This window comes from Erythrolamprus reginae, chromosome 4, assembly GCF_031021105.1.
Source record: "Erythrolamprus reginae isolate rEryReg1 chromosome 4, rEryReg1.hap1, whole genome shotgun sequence".
NCBI classification, from domain to species: Eukaryota; Metazoa; Chordata; class Lepidosauria; order Squamata; family Dipsadidae; genus Erythrolamprus; species Erythrolamprus reginae.
In genome coordinates this window covers 36,193,990-36,209,888 of record NC_091953.1, presented here as the reverse complement: position 1 = coordinate 36,209,888, position 15,899 = coordinate 36,193,990, and the positions used below count along the sequence as shown (strand labels likewise).

At 39.4% G+C, this 15,899-nt stretch overlaps 1 protein-coding gene across 2 annotated transcripts in view; it reads left to right on the top strand.

Annotated features, from left to right (window-relative positions):
- The window catches only part of COL8A1 (collagen type VIII alpha 1 chain), a 120,690-nt gene that overhangs the window by 65,016 nt on the left and 39,775 nt on the right, over positions 1–15,899 (top strand). For both annotated transcript variants that reach the window (XM_070750044.1, XM_070750043.1), the window contains exon 2: positions 10,916–11,024. The gene's annotated coding sequence lies outside the window, so the exon portion shown is untranslated. The remainder of the gene's footprint in view (positions 1–10,915; positions 11,025–15,899) is intronic.

The window sequence follows — 15,899 nt, the reverse complement described above, 5'->3', positions numbered from 1 at the left end:
CAGTATATTCAATATTTAGTATTTCAGATTTCAACTCATGAAACTTTGGAGTAGAGATGCTGACATTTCGTGTAAAGTCATGTGATAAAACCCAGCTGCTTTCTAAGTTAGCTGATCCAACTTTTTTTAAAAGACCATTCCAAGCCACTACAGTGGCTGTATTTGCAAGACAAATGTACTATGTCACATTAAATGTCACAAATAGCTATAAGAATCCAAGAATCATAGAGATAATGGGAAGACTTTTGTCAGGATCCTTAGATAAGGTATCTGTTCTTTCTCTGAACTGCAATTGTTAGAATTCTCTGAGGAAAAATAAAAGAATTGGCTATAGAACCAGTCTACATCTATATCCTGATTAAGTCAATAAATGATGGTTAACCATGTAGTTTAGTTCCACATGATATTAACTGACACAATTACTTTATTAAGTACCTTTCCAAATGCCTCAAATCTTGCCAACAAACATTTAAGTCATTTGAACATAGGTTGTTCAATCCTTTCCTGACTCCTGACTTACTCATAATGAAATTCTTGAAAGTTTAATCAGTGGTTTTAATGGAAAATAGATAAGCTGGGGTATATTCATATTTCAACAAGTCAAATTATTTTTATTTATTTTTCTCATAGCCAAGGTTTGTATTAAGATTACATAGAACAAATGCTACATTTCCCCCTCATTACTGTCTCCTAGAATTCAAGAATATAGATTGACAAATATACAGATGTAGAAAAACAAGATTAAGCCCACAGAAATTTCTAAATAAAATACAATTTTATTTGTTGTATATTTTTATTGCATGCTTGCTAAAATATTTTGTTTTACATGAATATAAATTAGAATTATCAGTTGAAAATGCAAAATAGTAATTAGAAAAATTTAACATTTATATATACAAACATACGCATGTACATACACGCACACACACATTTTGAAATCTGTGGTGTTGTGTATATTTTATATTATATATATATATTGCATATTTCAAATAGTAGGTAAAATAATTTACTGGACCTCAAGGAAATGTCCATTTGAAAAAAAATTTGTTTGGCCTGAAAATTTCCCACTACCATTGGTAAACTTTGTATATATTAATAATAACTAATCATAAACTTTTATGTAATTATTACCAAGATTATGTCTGTGCAGAGCTTTGTATACTTATGTTGAAATTATAAATTTATACATAATTTATATCCTGCCTTTATTTTTTAAAAACAACTCAAGATGACGAATATCCTTATAGTTCCTCCTCCTATTTTCCCCACAACCATATGGGATGGATTGGTCTTAGAGGAGGGTGACTAGCCGAAAATCACCCAGCTGGTTTTCATGTCTAACGCGGGACTAGAACTCAGAGTTTCCTTTTTTCTAATCTGGTGCCTTAACAATTAGATCAAACCATCTGTTATATAGTACAGTGATACCTCGTCTTACAAACGCCTCGTCATACAAACTTTTCGAGATACAAACCTGGGGTTCAAGATTTTTTTGCCTCTTCTTACAAACTATTTTCACCTTACAAACCCACTGCTGCCGCTGGGATGCCCCACATCCGGACTTCCGTTGCCAGCGAAGCACCCATTTTTGTGCTGCTGGGATTCCCCTGAGGCTCCCCTCCATGGGAAACCCCACCTCTGGACTTCTGTGTTTTTGCGATGCTGCAGCGGAATCCCAGCAGGGGAATCCCAGCATCACAAAAACAAGCGCTTCACTGGCAACGGAAGTCCGTAGGTGGGGTTTCCCAGCGAGGGGAGCCTCAGTGAAATCGCAGCATTGCAAAAACACAGAGGTCCGGAGGTGGGGTTTCCCATGGAGGGGAGCCTCAGAGGAATCCCAGCAGCACAAAAATGGGCGCTTCGGCTGGCAAAAGAGGTGAATTTTGGGCTTGCACGCATTAATCGCTTTTCCATAGATTCCTATGGGAAACATTGTTTCGTCTTACAAACTTTTCACCTTAAGAACCTCGAACCAATTAAGTTTGTAAGACAAGGTATCACTGTATATCTAAACAGAATAGAGACAGAGACAGACACATAGTCTGTTAATGATCATCATCCTAACATTCTCCAAATGTTCTTTCTTTCTAATTCCAAATTAAATCTTTGCCACATATTATGGTGTGGGGAAGTTTTTGATGACTGTATCTATCCCCTTCATCTGAATTTACAACTTTTTCATCACCTGCTAGTTTCAACTCTCCTTTCCAAGCATCACAGGAGTTTTCCTTTCTAATTTTCAACTATTTATGCCTTGCCAATTGGTTAACTTTGCTGTTAATCCACGTTGGGAAGTGGTAGGGAATAAAATGGCAACTTGTTTACTTCTTTAGCGGTGTTCACTGTCTCCCAGAGGTTTCCTAAGTTATGTCTTATCCATGCATGTTTAAAAGAGCCAGCCACTCAATATTCACCTTAGTAGTATTCAGGACTTGCAAGAACCCATGCAAAGAGGAACAAATCTGCACACATGAATATCATACCTGTTGTGGTGGGTTCTGGCCCAGCTCCTGTCCCAGGGAATGGGGAGGTGGATGCAGGGGGAAATTCTACATGTCACAGGCCTGTGTTATTGCCAACAGAATTAGATCAGAGTTTAGTTTCCTCGGACGAAGAAGAAAGTGGGAGTGACTCGGCAGAGGAGGGCTTGGCACACAGCCAAGGCAGTCAATCTTCCTTATCTTCTATAGCTTCAGATGATGACATTTTGGACCCACGCAAGCGCAGAATTATGCATAGAAGAGACCAAGTAAGAACATATTACAGGAAATAAGGGAGGCCACCTGTGTTTGGGTGGGGCTCCAGTAATTAGGGCTGCTGCTATAAATAGCAGCATGTGGGTTTGGCCATTGTGGAAGAATATCTGTTGCAGTTTTGTCAGGAATCTTGTGTGCTGGACTTTGTTGCTTTTTCACGCCTTTGAAACCAAAGCAGAGCAGTGTGTGTGTGTGTGTGTGTGTGTGTGTGTCTCCCTTTGTTGGAGGAAGAAGGGGTGTGAAGTTTCTCCCCAGCTGCGGGCTAAGTACTTAATGACTGCTTAAGGGAAATTGTACAGACTACCTGGTTGTTTTGGGAAGAGTGCTCTTTGCAATACAAAAAGAGTGCTTAGTTTATTTTGACTTTTGTGATAAAGAACATTGTTTTGAATTTTCAAACGTGTGTGTGTCTGAAATTTGTATCCCTGAATTTTCGGGAGGCTCTTATCAGAGAGCCCGACAGAACAATGTCCAATCTTCCTATCTTGAACAGCCCCAAAAGATGGCTGCTGAACCTCTGATGGAACACTTATGATAAAAGAGAATCCATCTTCTCCCTGAATAATTGATGCCATTTTCATACTGATCTCCCTATTATGAATGTTTCCCTGCCCCAACATCCTGAATGTATATATAGTCCTCAGCTTATTGCCACAGTTGGAACCAGGATTTCTATTGCTAAGCGAGAAAGTTAAGTGAGTTACACACAATTTTATGTCCATTTTGCCACCACTTTTAAGTGAATCGCTGCAGTTGTTAAACAAATCATATTGTTATTAAACAAATCCTACATTTCCCCATTGACTTTGCTTGTCGGAAGCCAGTTGGGAATGTCACAAATGGGGATCACATGATCCCCAGGTGCTGCAACCATTGTAAATATACATCTGTTGTCAAACTCTCAAATTTTGATCATTTGACCAATGGAGTTCCTGCAATGGTTATAAAGGCAAGAATTAGCCATTGCTCTGCCGGTGTGTTTCATCCGCCCATAATTACAGGGTAATTAGTCCAGGAAGACACACACCACACAATAAAAGGAAAACCCAAACGTTTTTATAAACAGAAAAACAGAAACAGCTCCTTTTTAAAATGTCAAAGGGATTTTCTGGTACATACAAGGCACAGGTTAAATGCAATCCAATTGCTCCCCCAATAACTGGGAAATTGAGTCCAATTCTAAAGTCCAGAGAGTCCACACACAATCTTGAACAGCACAAAAACCACGATCTTGATGAAACAATGAATCAGATAAACTGCCATGAGGCTAAAACACCAACCTGCACTTTTATCTGTAGCACTAATTACAGCAGCCCCACCCAACCACAGATGGCCTCATTTTCTCTTGTAATAATCCTTCAGTTGTTGTCTCCTATGCATCACTCTACGCATGCGTGGATGTGTCATTAATTCTTGTTCAGAATCCAGCGATGATACAGATGATTGATCTCCTCCTGGGCTCTCTGCCAAACTCCCCTCTTCCCTGTCACTCACGCTTCCTTGGTCAGAGGAGGCTTCGTCGGCAGATTCCATCAGAAGCAAAACAGGCCTGCGGCATGTGGATATTTTCCCCACATCCACCTGCACATTCCTTGGGGCAGGAGCTGGGCCAGAGCTAACCACAACAGCCATAAGACACTTTTTCAGTGCCTTGTAACTTCAAACAGGTTGCAAAACAGATGATTGTAAGTTGTGAACTACCTGTAGCCATCCTGCAATTTAAATCCATTATTTTGTATCCTTTAACTATGTGGTCACAGAGAGCATGTTTTAATCTGCTATGACATTCTTTATGATATCCATGGCTTTCATTAGTAAGAAGTGATCTTTGGCAACAAAATACTGGTAAAAATTGTATGTATCTAAATCCATAGCCCTATGAATGTATGAATAGCTACAATCTAATGGCTGCAATATCAGTTCAGTTGCCAAATTGTATAAGAACTTGTGCTTCCCTGCTTCTCTAGCTGTCATAATTCTTGGCTCTTTAATCATTTATATTACTAATATAACAAAAGTGGCATTCATTCTAAGAGCACTGTAGGTCAATGATTTAAAGTTCAACTATTTTAGTTTCTTATTCCTTGCCTGTAGCCAACTGTGCGGATTCATTTTGATAGAAATTGTATTCATCTCTCACTACAGTTCTTTGAAGCAAAGCATCTAGTTGGGGGAGTTGGTTTATCTTTATCCAAATATTCTAATTCAGGGAGGCTTATACGCATCCAATATCAGGAACTCCCCTTAATTCATCATCTGAAGCAGGGGTGGCTTTCTCCCAGTTTGGAGCAGTTTGCCCAAATTGGTAGTATCCCTTTGGTGACATCACATTGATATCACACAGACCTGGATTGGTTGGTGCCAGTCTGTGGGCGTCGCCATCATTTAAAAAATATTTTTTTTTTCCTTCTGACCATGCACAGAAGCTGAGTTCTGGCAACTCTGCATGTGGTCACCATCTGTTTTTTAATTTTATTTATTTTTTGACACATGGCATGGGAGGAAATGAACCAGTAGCGAGGTACGTTAGAACCCACCCCTGCTTCCAGGGTCTCCCCCGCTCCCTTTCGACTCCCAGGGAGGCTGTAGGGAGACTTGCTAGGTCCAAAAGGTGGGGTGGAGGGCTTCAAGGGAGAAAGAAACATAGAAACATACAAGACTGACGGCAGAAAAAGACCTCATGGTCCATCTAGTCTGCCCTTATTCTATTTTTTGTATTTATCTTAGGATGGATCTATGTTAATCCCAGGCATGTTTAAATTCAGTTACTGTGGATTTATCAACCACACCTGCTGGAAGTTTGTTCCAAGGATCTACTACTCTTTCAGTAAAATAATATTTTCTCATGTTGTTTTGATCTTTCCCCCAACTAACTTCAGATTGTGTCCCCTTGTTCTTGTGTTCACTTTCTGTTGTGGTTAGCTCTGGCCCAGCTCCTGCCCCAAGGACTGTGGATGTGGGGGAGACATCCACATGCTGCAGGCCTGTTTTGCCCCCGGTGGAATCTGCTGATGAAGGCTCCTCTGACCAAGAAGACCTGAGTGACAGGGAGGAGGAGAGTGGGGCAGACAGCTCAGAAGGAGATCAAGTATCTAGCTCCTCCTTGGATTCAGAACAAGAGTTAATGATACAGCCACGCATGTGGAGAGTGATGCATAGTCAACAACAACTGAGAGATTATTATCAAAGAAAATGAGGCCACCTGTGGTTGGGTGGGGCTGTGATAATTAGTGAGGCTGCTATAAATAGCAGCCTGTGGGTTTGGCCATTGTAGAGGATTATCTGATCGTTGTGTTTCGTGACTGCTTTACTGACTTTGACCTTTCGTGTGCTGATTTTTCCCCACTTTGAAACTAAACCAAGGCAAAGTGTGTTTCACTTTGTGAAAGAAGAAGGACTGTGAATTGCCGCACAGCTGCAAGCTAAGTATCACAGAACTGATAAGGGACTTGTACAAATTACCAGTTTGTTTGGAGACGAGTGCTCTTTGCTATACCAAAAGAGGGCTTGGTTTAAGTGAATTTTCATTATAAAGAACATTGTTTTGAATTTTCAAATGTTTGTGTGTCTGAAATTTGTACCTGTGAATTTTTGGGAGGATTCTACCAGAGAGCCCAACAGAACACTTTCCTATTAAAAACACTTCCCTCCTGAACATTATTTAACCCTTTGACATATTTAAATGTTTGGATTATGTCCCCCCTTTCCCTTCTGTCCTCCAGACTATACAGATTGAGTTTATTAAGTCTTTCCTGATATGTTTTTTGCTTAAGACCTTCCACCATTCTTGTAGCCCGTCTTTGGACCCGTTCAATTTTGTCAATATCTCACTGTTTGGAGATCCCCATCCACACGGAGTTTGAGTTGAGAACTTATTATAAGTGGCTGCTAAGCTATTCTCAGACTAAGCTAATCAACAATGGAGGTCTAAGAATGCCAGATGATCAGTGGGCATGTTCTCAGTTTCAAAATGTCTGGCTTTTTTTCCTGCTACCAAATCCCTTCTGGGGTTCTTCACAGGAAGGGAGAAAGGGAGGGAGGGTGGGTGGAGGAGAGGGAGGGAGGGAGAGAGAGAGAAAGAGAAGAGTAAGGAATCACCACGAATGCTGCCACTAGATGTGGCTTCAGAAGACACTTTGAAACAGCACAGCAATTTAGGGCTGGTAGATATCTCATCTAGTACAACACCCTGCTGCATCAAGAAACATTGTCTGGAAAATTTTCATGCTTCTAACAGAAAGGAGAAGACGTTATACTAGAACAAGACTGCCATGCAGAGGAAGGCAGAGATAGTCCTTGACTTACGACCACAATTGAGCCCAAAATGTTGGTCACGAAGCAAGAGCATTGCTAAGTGAGTTTCACCACAATTTACTCAATCCATGACGTTTACTGGCTCTAACAGTGATGTTTAAGCTAGGGTTGAACATCTGAAGGCATGTGTAATAGTCTAATGTACAGAAGTCATGGTTAAATGTGTGGCAGAAAGTGGACTCTGGGCGTGCTTTTCCAAATGCAGTAAGTAAGGTTGAATGTTTAGTTTTAGAAGAGCTCTCTCTCTCTCTCTCTCTCTCTCTCTCTCTCTCTCTCTCTCTCTCTCTCTCTGTGCGTGGGCATATACACATTCAGTATATATAGTAGATAATGTATATTTTTGTGTGCAGGCACCCTAACCCTAACTCTTGATGTGGGTGACATCAAGTTGACCATGACCACCCAGTCAGTCACATGACCACCCAGTCACATGACTACCTAGCAACCTCCCAACCAAGTCACATGACCACAAAGCCACTCCCACCTAATCACATGACCACAAAGCCACACCCACCATCACATGACTATCAATCCAAGACCCACAAAATAAGCCATGGCCACAGAATGGTAGTAAAAAAATTTGGAACCCACCCCTGATCCGAAGAATACAATATTTTCTGTAACTTTGGAGACTTTGAGACTGAAAGAAATTGTGCAATTACTATCTCTCTTCATAGCAGGGTATTTTTGTTTTTGTTTTTGCTTTGTTTTATTGATGGGGGGAAAGTGACATGCAAAATGGAAGCAAAAAAAATACACTATTACTGTAATCATTTCAAAAATGAATTGAATTGACCGTGCCATTCTATGAATGAGATGGAATCATTAAAGAATGAAGTCACGATTTGAATCATTCCAAATGTGACTTCTGTTTTCCCACTTATTTGATCTGTACAAATGCCATTATAAAGGTTTTGGGAAATTCATGATACTAGAAAATGTGTATCTGTGTATTCTTAAATTCTGAAAATAAAGTTATCAAACTTTACTATCCTGTTTTCTTTATTCTGTAAACAAAGAACATTTATCAAATGTAATGTTAGATAGGAAATTGTATAAAAAATAATTCTAGAATTCATAAAATATTTACTGCTGGATTTTCAAGATAGAAAAAAAACCTCTATTATTAATAAGCATGTCTTTCTTTAAGGGATAGAATATCAAAATAGGATGCCTGGGTTCTTACAAAAATTGAATACTTTAAGCCAGGGGAAAGGCAAATTGAAGGATGTACTATAATATGAAATATTGTGCATCTTCATAGAAGCCATGATTTTTTTTAATTTGTAAAGTATGATTGATGAATCCAGCATCTTGGATTAAAATGTGAAGAAATAAAATATGGTTCCTCCTCTTTTGCCAGGTTTCGGCATAAACAAAGATTGTTATGGCTATTTCAGAGGATCAGTGCATTTTGGGTGTAGCTAATGAGAATACTTTTCAGCAAACGTGGCTGCTGTCCCTATATTTAAATATTTAACTAAGCAATTTTTTTTTAGAATAACAGATTTTTAACTTTTAGATAATTTAAAACTGAATGGAAAATAAAGGAATAAATTGGTGTGTATGTGTATACAGTGGAACCCCGACATAAGAGCTGCTCTACTTAAGAGCAACTCGAGATAAGAGCTGGGAGGGGAGAGATATTTTTGTTCTACTTACAAGCCCAAATTCGAGATACAAGCGCCAAGGAGCTGTCTCCTGAAGCCAAACGCTAACTTCCGCGTTCGGCTTCAGGAGACAGCTGCGAAGCGGCGCGCATGTTTTAAAAGGTTGCAGCCGGCCTGGGGGGCTCGGGGGGGTGCTTGCAGCTTTCTTTCTTGCTCTTTTTCTTTCTCTCTTTTACCTTCCCTTCCTCTATTTCTTCTTTTCTTTCTCCTTCCCACCTTCTTCCCTCCCTCCCTCCTTTCACTCATTCCTCTCTTACTCTCCCCTTTCATAAGTTTCCTTGCTTCCTTCCTCTGTTCCTGTCCCTTCCCCCTTTCTTTCTTTCTTTCTTTCTTGCTCTTTTTCTTTCTCTCTTTTACCTTCCCTTCCTCTATTTCTTCTTTTCTTTCTCCTTCCCACCTTCTTCCCTCCCTCCCTCCCTTCACTCATTCCTCTCTTACTCTCCCCTTTCATAAGTTTCCTTGCTTCCTTCCTCTGTTCCTGTCCCTTCCCTCTTTCCTTCCTTCCTTCCCACCCTCCGTCCATTCATTCACCCATTCCTCTCTTGATCGCTTAAAGCCGGTCCCTGGTGCAAAAAGGGTTGGGGACCTCTGTCCTACAGGATTGGGTGGCAGAGAAGTTGAACATATGTAAATTTAAAAGTTTAAGAAAGTTTACAAGTTAAGTGAAAGAAACTTCATTATTCATTTATATGTACATGTACATTTCTTCATTAAAAACATGTCTTTCTGCATAATTTAGACTAACTTTGTGAGTTTTTTGAGGGCTGGAACCAATTAAAATTATTTACATTAATTCCTATGGGGAAAAGTCGTTCGAGATAAGAGCTGCTCGACTTAAGAGCCCAGGTCCGGAACGAATTAAACTCGTATCTCGAGGTACCACTGTATATATATAAAACAACTGACTATGGTAGAACAGAAATATATATATATGTGTGTGTGTGTGTGTGTGTGTGTGTGTGTGTGTGTAGATTGTTCTGAGTTCGGGTTTTGCCCCGTGTAATATTTTGAGTGTCTATGCGACGTTTCGGTGAAATCACATTTACCATCATCAGGCTGAAGTTTTAAGCTTCGTGCAGCTGTAAATATGGACGAAGCTTAAAACTTCAGCCTGATGATGGTGAATGTGATTTCACCGAAACGTCGCATAGACACTCAAAATATTACACGGGGCAAAACCCGAACTCAGAACAATCTACATACATATACCCGTGAAAATCTACGAAAACAAATATATATATATATATATAGATTGTTCTGAGTTCGGGTTTTGCCCTGTGTAATATTTTGCATGTCTATGCGACATTTCGGTGAAATCACATTCACCATCATCAGGCTGAAGTTCCAAGCTTCGTGTTGTTGAAGCTTGGAACTTCAGCCTGATGATGGTGAATGTGATTTCACCGAAATGTCGCATAGACATGCAAAATATTACACAGGGCAAAACCCGAACTCAGAACAATCTACGACACCCTGCTGCCTTTGTGTCTAAAAGAGGACTCACAACTCCCAGGTTTAATCTAATGCTTTTACATCAAAGTGTCTATCAAACATATATACAGTAGTACCTCTACATACGAGCTGCTCCACATGCGAGTATTCCAAGTTACGAGCCACGAGGGGAGAAAAATTTCTGTTCCAGACCCAAGCTCAAATTTGGGATACGAGCCGAGCGTCCACTAGGTGGCGCAAGAATCCTTGCTTCTGGTTATCTCGGAGGGGAAAAACAACGTCTAAAGCCATTTGTTCCAGATACAAGTTGTTCGACATACAAGCTCCTTTCTGGAACGAATTAAACTCGTATCTAGAGGTACTACTGTACTAGTAAAAGAGAAACATTAGGACAGTGGACGGAAGGCACTCTGGTGCACCTATGCATGCCCCTTACTAATCTCTTAGGAATCGGGAGAGGTCAACAGTGGATAGTCTAAGGGTAAAGTTTTGGGAGTTAGGTGATGATACTACGCAGTCTGGTAGTGAGTTCCATGGATCAATTACTCAGTTACTAAAGTCCTATTTAGTAATACGACTTTAATAATGTATATGTATGTATCTACATGCATATAGTGCAAACTAATAATGGAAATTAATATTCTGTAAATGATTTAATAATAAATACAAATAATAAACAAGTAGTGCATCAAAACTCTTTCTCTCCTTTTTTCTCTCTTTCAGGTTGTCCATGCTATGTAATGTAAATCTCCAAAAGCCAAGCACCATTACATGTGATTACATTGATCCATCCATATTGTTTTCTAGCAGGGTGCCAGTGCTTGTTGGAAGGGTAAGCTGATAAAAACGGAATGTGCATATACTGTAATCCAATTCTGTCTAGTACTTGAAGATCAACCATGGTGGGCTAGGTGCTATCTTTACAAATAGTTTATACCATGACAACAGATGCAATTGAAATATGGAATATGGAAATATGGAACAAACAAATGTTAACTGCTATTAATAATAATAATAATAATAATAATAATAATAATTATTATTATTATTATAATTATATTATAATTATATTATAATTATATTATAATTATATTATAATTATATTATAATTATTTATTTATTTATTTTATAATTTTATTTTATAATTTTATAATTATTTATTTATTTATTTTATAATTATAATTATAAATAATTATAATTATAATTATAATAAATTTATTGCCATTGTCAAAGCAACGAATTGTCATTGGCAACAAAAGTCGTATGACACCCAGAGACCAGTCCCACCATACATAAAATCAGAATAGGTAAATTTAAAAATAGAATAAAGAATAGAATAAAAAAAATAGAATAAAATGTGCCACCCATTACAAATTCCCCACCCTGAATCACTCAACCATCCACATGACAAACCGAGTAATATTGTCCAACAGTTCACCAATGGTGACCCTTTAGTTCGTTGTTAAGTGCGAGTATAGCTCTGGGATAAAAACTATTCAGGAAATGTTCTAGTTGTTCTGTATCTTCTGCCAGAAGGCAACAGTTCAAAAACATTGTAAGCAGGATGAGAAGAGTTTTTGAGAATGGTGCAGCTGTCCCACATGCCCTGCACCAGTTTACCTCAGGGCCCCCAGAGATAGGCCATCCATTGCTCCACACTTGCCTTGCCTTATGGCTGCAGGATTATAATAGGCACACACATTAAAAATATCCTAGGTCTTATTTTCAGGAAAACAGGGTATGGAATGGATAATTCTAGCAATTATTTGCTACAATTCCCTAGATCTGAACCTTTTGAGGCAGCCATTCACACTCATGTTGGCTCCTAATATCGTAACATTTTGCAGTGTGATGTATGTATAAATTATGAATGCTGAATAAATAATATGCAAAAATAAGGTGTGAAAGCTTGAGGCTAAGATTACTGTTGTTGTTGTGAGCCACCCCGAGTCTTCGGAGAGGGGTGGCATACAAATCTAATAAATAATAATAATAATAATAATAATAATAATAGTAATAATAGTAATAATAATAATAATAATAATAATAATTATTATTATTATTATTATTATTATTATTACTGCTTGCAAATACAATGATACCTTGTCTTACAAACTTAATTGGTTCCGGGACGAGGTTCTTAAGGTGAAAAGTTTGTAAGACAAAACAATATTTCCCATAGGAATCAATGGAAAAGTGATTAATGCGTGCAAGCCAAAACTTCACTCCTTTTGCCAGCCGAAGCGCCCATTTTTGCGCTGCTGGGATTCCCCTGAGGCTCCCCTCCATGGGAAACCCCACCTCCGGATTTCTGTGTTTTTGCAATGCTGCAGGGGAATCCCAACATCACAAAAATGAGTGCTTTGCTGGCAACAGAAGTCCAGAGGTGGGGTTTCCCAGTGAAGGGAGCATCAGTGAAATCGCAGCATCGCAAAAACACCGAAGTCCTCGAAACCCCACCTCCGGACGTGTGTGTTTTTGCGATGCTGTGATTTCACTGAGGCTCCCCTTGCTGGGAAACCCCACCTCCAGACTTCTGTTGCCAGCGTAGCTCCCATTTTTGCACTGTTGGGATTCCCCTGTAGCATCACAAAAACATGGAAGTCTGGAGGTGGGGTTTCCCATGGAGGGGAGCCTCAGGGGAATCCCAGCAACATAAAAATGGGTGCTTCGCTGGCAACGGAAGTCAGGAGGCGGGGCATCCCAGCGGCGGCGGTGGGTTTGTAAGGTGAAAATATTTTGTAAGAAGAGGCAAAAAAATCTTAAACCCCAGGTTTGTATCTCAAAAAGTTTGTATGACAAGGCATTTGTAAGACGAGGTATCACTGTACAAAACTTTTGATTGCATATGGAAGGATAATTAGCACATAATTAGCAATTGGTAAATAGGAATGGACTTTATGAATTGAATTAAAACATTATTGAAATGAATTAAAAGAACTGTTGCAGAAAACTATCTGTTTGAAACATTAAGAATTGGTATTACTTATAGAATACTGTATGTAATTGATTTATGGGCTCAATTCAAAATTCTGATTATCTCTAAATGACATGGGGCCAGGTTACTTCAGGGACTGCTGCTCTCTGAGGTTATCGACCAATGCTACCAAATGATAGAGGATGTTTGTGCTCCATATCCCTTTCATTAAATGTGTTGGGACCTTGAAGACAGCCTTTTCTATGGATGCCCCAGCTCTTTTGAACAGCCTGTACCCTGAGATTCAGAGGGCCCCAACCCTATTGGTTTCCAGGAGGTTATGAAAGCTAGGCTCTTCAACCCAGGCATTGGACTGTGGAAGTGAAGAATGTACATGTAGTGTCAATGATATATTGTGGCATTCTGATGAGATAAACAATATTGTTATTTGGGTTAGGAGTTATATCTAATTTGGTTTTAGAGAAGGTTGTTGTAAATTACCCAGTATGGACTAGAAGACCTCCCAAGTCCCTTATAATTCTGCTATTCTGATCTGTCATACTTAAAAAATATGTTTAATAAATCAATACATTTAAATACACACACTTAAATAAACTTTCAAAAGAAAGAGCAAGAAAAAAGGCAGGATGTCCTACAACAGTGATGGCGAATCTAGGGCACGGATGCCACAGGTGGTACGCGGAGCCATATCTGCTGGCACGCAAGCTGTTACCCTAGCTCAGCTCCAATGTGCATGGGCGTACCAGCCAACTGGTTTTTGGTTCACGTGGAGGCACTGGGAGGGCATGTTCAGCTTCCAGAGAGTCTCCAGGGGGATGGAGGAGGTCATTTATGACCTCCCCAGGCTTCATAAATGCCTCTGGAGCCTGGACAGGGCAAAAAACGGGCCTACTGGCCCACCAAAGGTTGGGAAATTGGCTGTTTCAGGCCTCCAGAGAGCCTCTGGGTGGGTGGGGGATGCCATTTTCGACATCGCCAGGCATTGAATTATGGGTTTGGGTACATAGCTTTCAGCACCCGAGAAAAATAGGTTCACCATCACTGCCCTAGTAGCATGGGCTCTACCCAAAGAAATATTGCAGGGTTGTTTCCCTCACCAGAAAAATTGTAAATGTTTAAATCATTGCACTGATCCAAATAAGTGCAAAATATGGGTACTATTGTACAGGCTTGAAACACCTGCTTATCTTAAGCAGTAATTTTAAACAGGTTATTCAAGATTTTGCATTCTAGTTCAGTTTTTATACAATTATCCATGAAAAATGGATTGTCCTGCTAACTCTTTATAGCCTGAATTATTTCCAAAATTGTCAGTCAAAGTTTCCATCCCAAGCAAACACTGTTTTCTCTCGGAACGGTTCAATTTAGGCAAGGAACCTATTGTATTTTGTTGTATTAAACATGACTGTTTTAATGATTAAATGCGTCACTTTTAGAAATTGCTAGCATCTTCTATTGCCAGATTATTTTATTAATTGTGAATATGACCCAACGGAGTTTAAACAGTTTGCTAAGCTGCTATGAATGTCATTTTATCTACAAGCTACATAATTGCAGACAGTCCATCTGTTATTTGTGTCAATTTATTATAGAATAACTGATGAACATAGTGTTCTCAGGCAGCAATTCTAAAGTTGCTAGTAATGTCTGACTATATGCTATGGGACATAGTTTTGACTACTGGGCTGCACAAAATTCGATTCATACTTGCAGAAATCACTGTGTCCTCATGTTCCTGAATCTGTGAAATGAAATTAAGAAGGAAAGCTAATACCAGGAAGATAAAACAAGCCTTCCCTAAAAGATCAGGCAGGTCAAGAGATGATTCAGAAATGATAGAACGCTTCCTTGACCATGCCGAATTGTTTCCAGAGTATTTCTACTTAGATCCCATTGAAATCAAAGTAAACAAGACATACTACTTTCAGGCGGAATATATTTACTGTTGTGGTTAGCTCTGGCCCAGCTCCTGCCCCAAGGAATGTGCAGGTGGATGTGGGGAAAACATCCACATGCCGCAGGCCTGTTTTGCTCCCAATGGAATCTGCCGACGAAGCCTCCTCTGACCAAGGAAGCGTGAGTGACAGAGAAGAGGGGAGTTTGGCAGACAGCCCAGGAGGAGATCAATCATCTGTATCATCCTTGGATTCTGAACAAGAATTATGCGTAGAGTGATGCATAGGAGACAACAACTGAAGGATTATTACAAGAGAAAATGAGACAACTTGTGGTTGGGTGGGGCTGATGTAATTAGTGCTACAGATAAAAGTGCAACCTGGTGTTTTAGCCTCATGGCAGTTTATCTGATTCATTGTTTCGTCAAGATTGTGGTTTTTGTGCTGTTCAGGATTGTGTGTGTGGACTCTCTGGACTTTAGAATTGGACTCAATTTCCCAGTTATTGGGTGAGCAATTGGACTGCAGTTAACCTGTGCCTTGTGTGTACCAGAAAAATCCCTTTGACATTTAAAAAGGGAGCTGTTTCTGTTTTTCTGTTTGTAAAAACTTTTGGGTTTTCCTTTTATCGTGTGGTGTGTGTCTTCCTGGATTAATTACCCTGTAATTACAGGCGGTTGAAACACACGGGCAGAACATTTACCAAGTTAGTTAACCTAATAAATTGGTTTTTAAAGAAATAATGATGATGTTAGGAGTTGCAATGATCTCCTTGTATTTATTGCCCCATGATATTCTTTGACCTATAAAAAATGTCGTTTGATGTAGTTGATGTATTTAATACTGCAAGTAAGAGGCCAAACTTATGAATCTC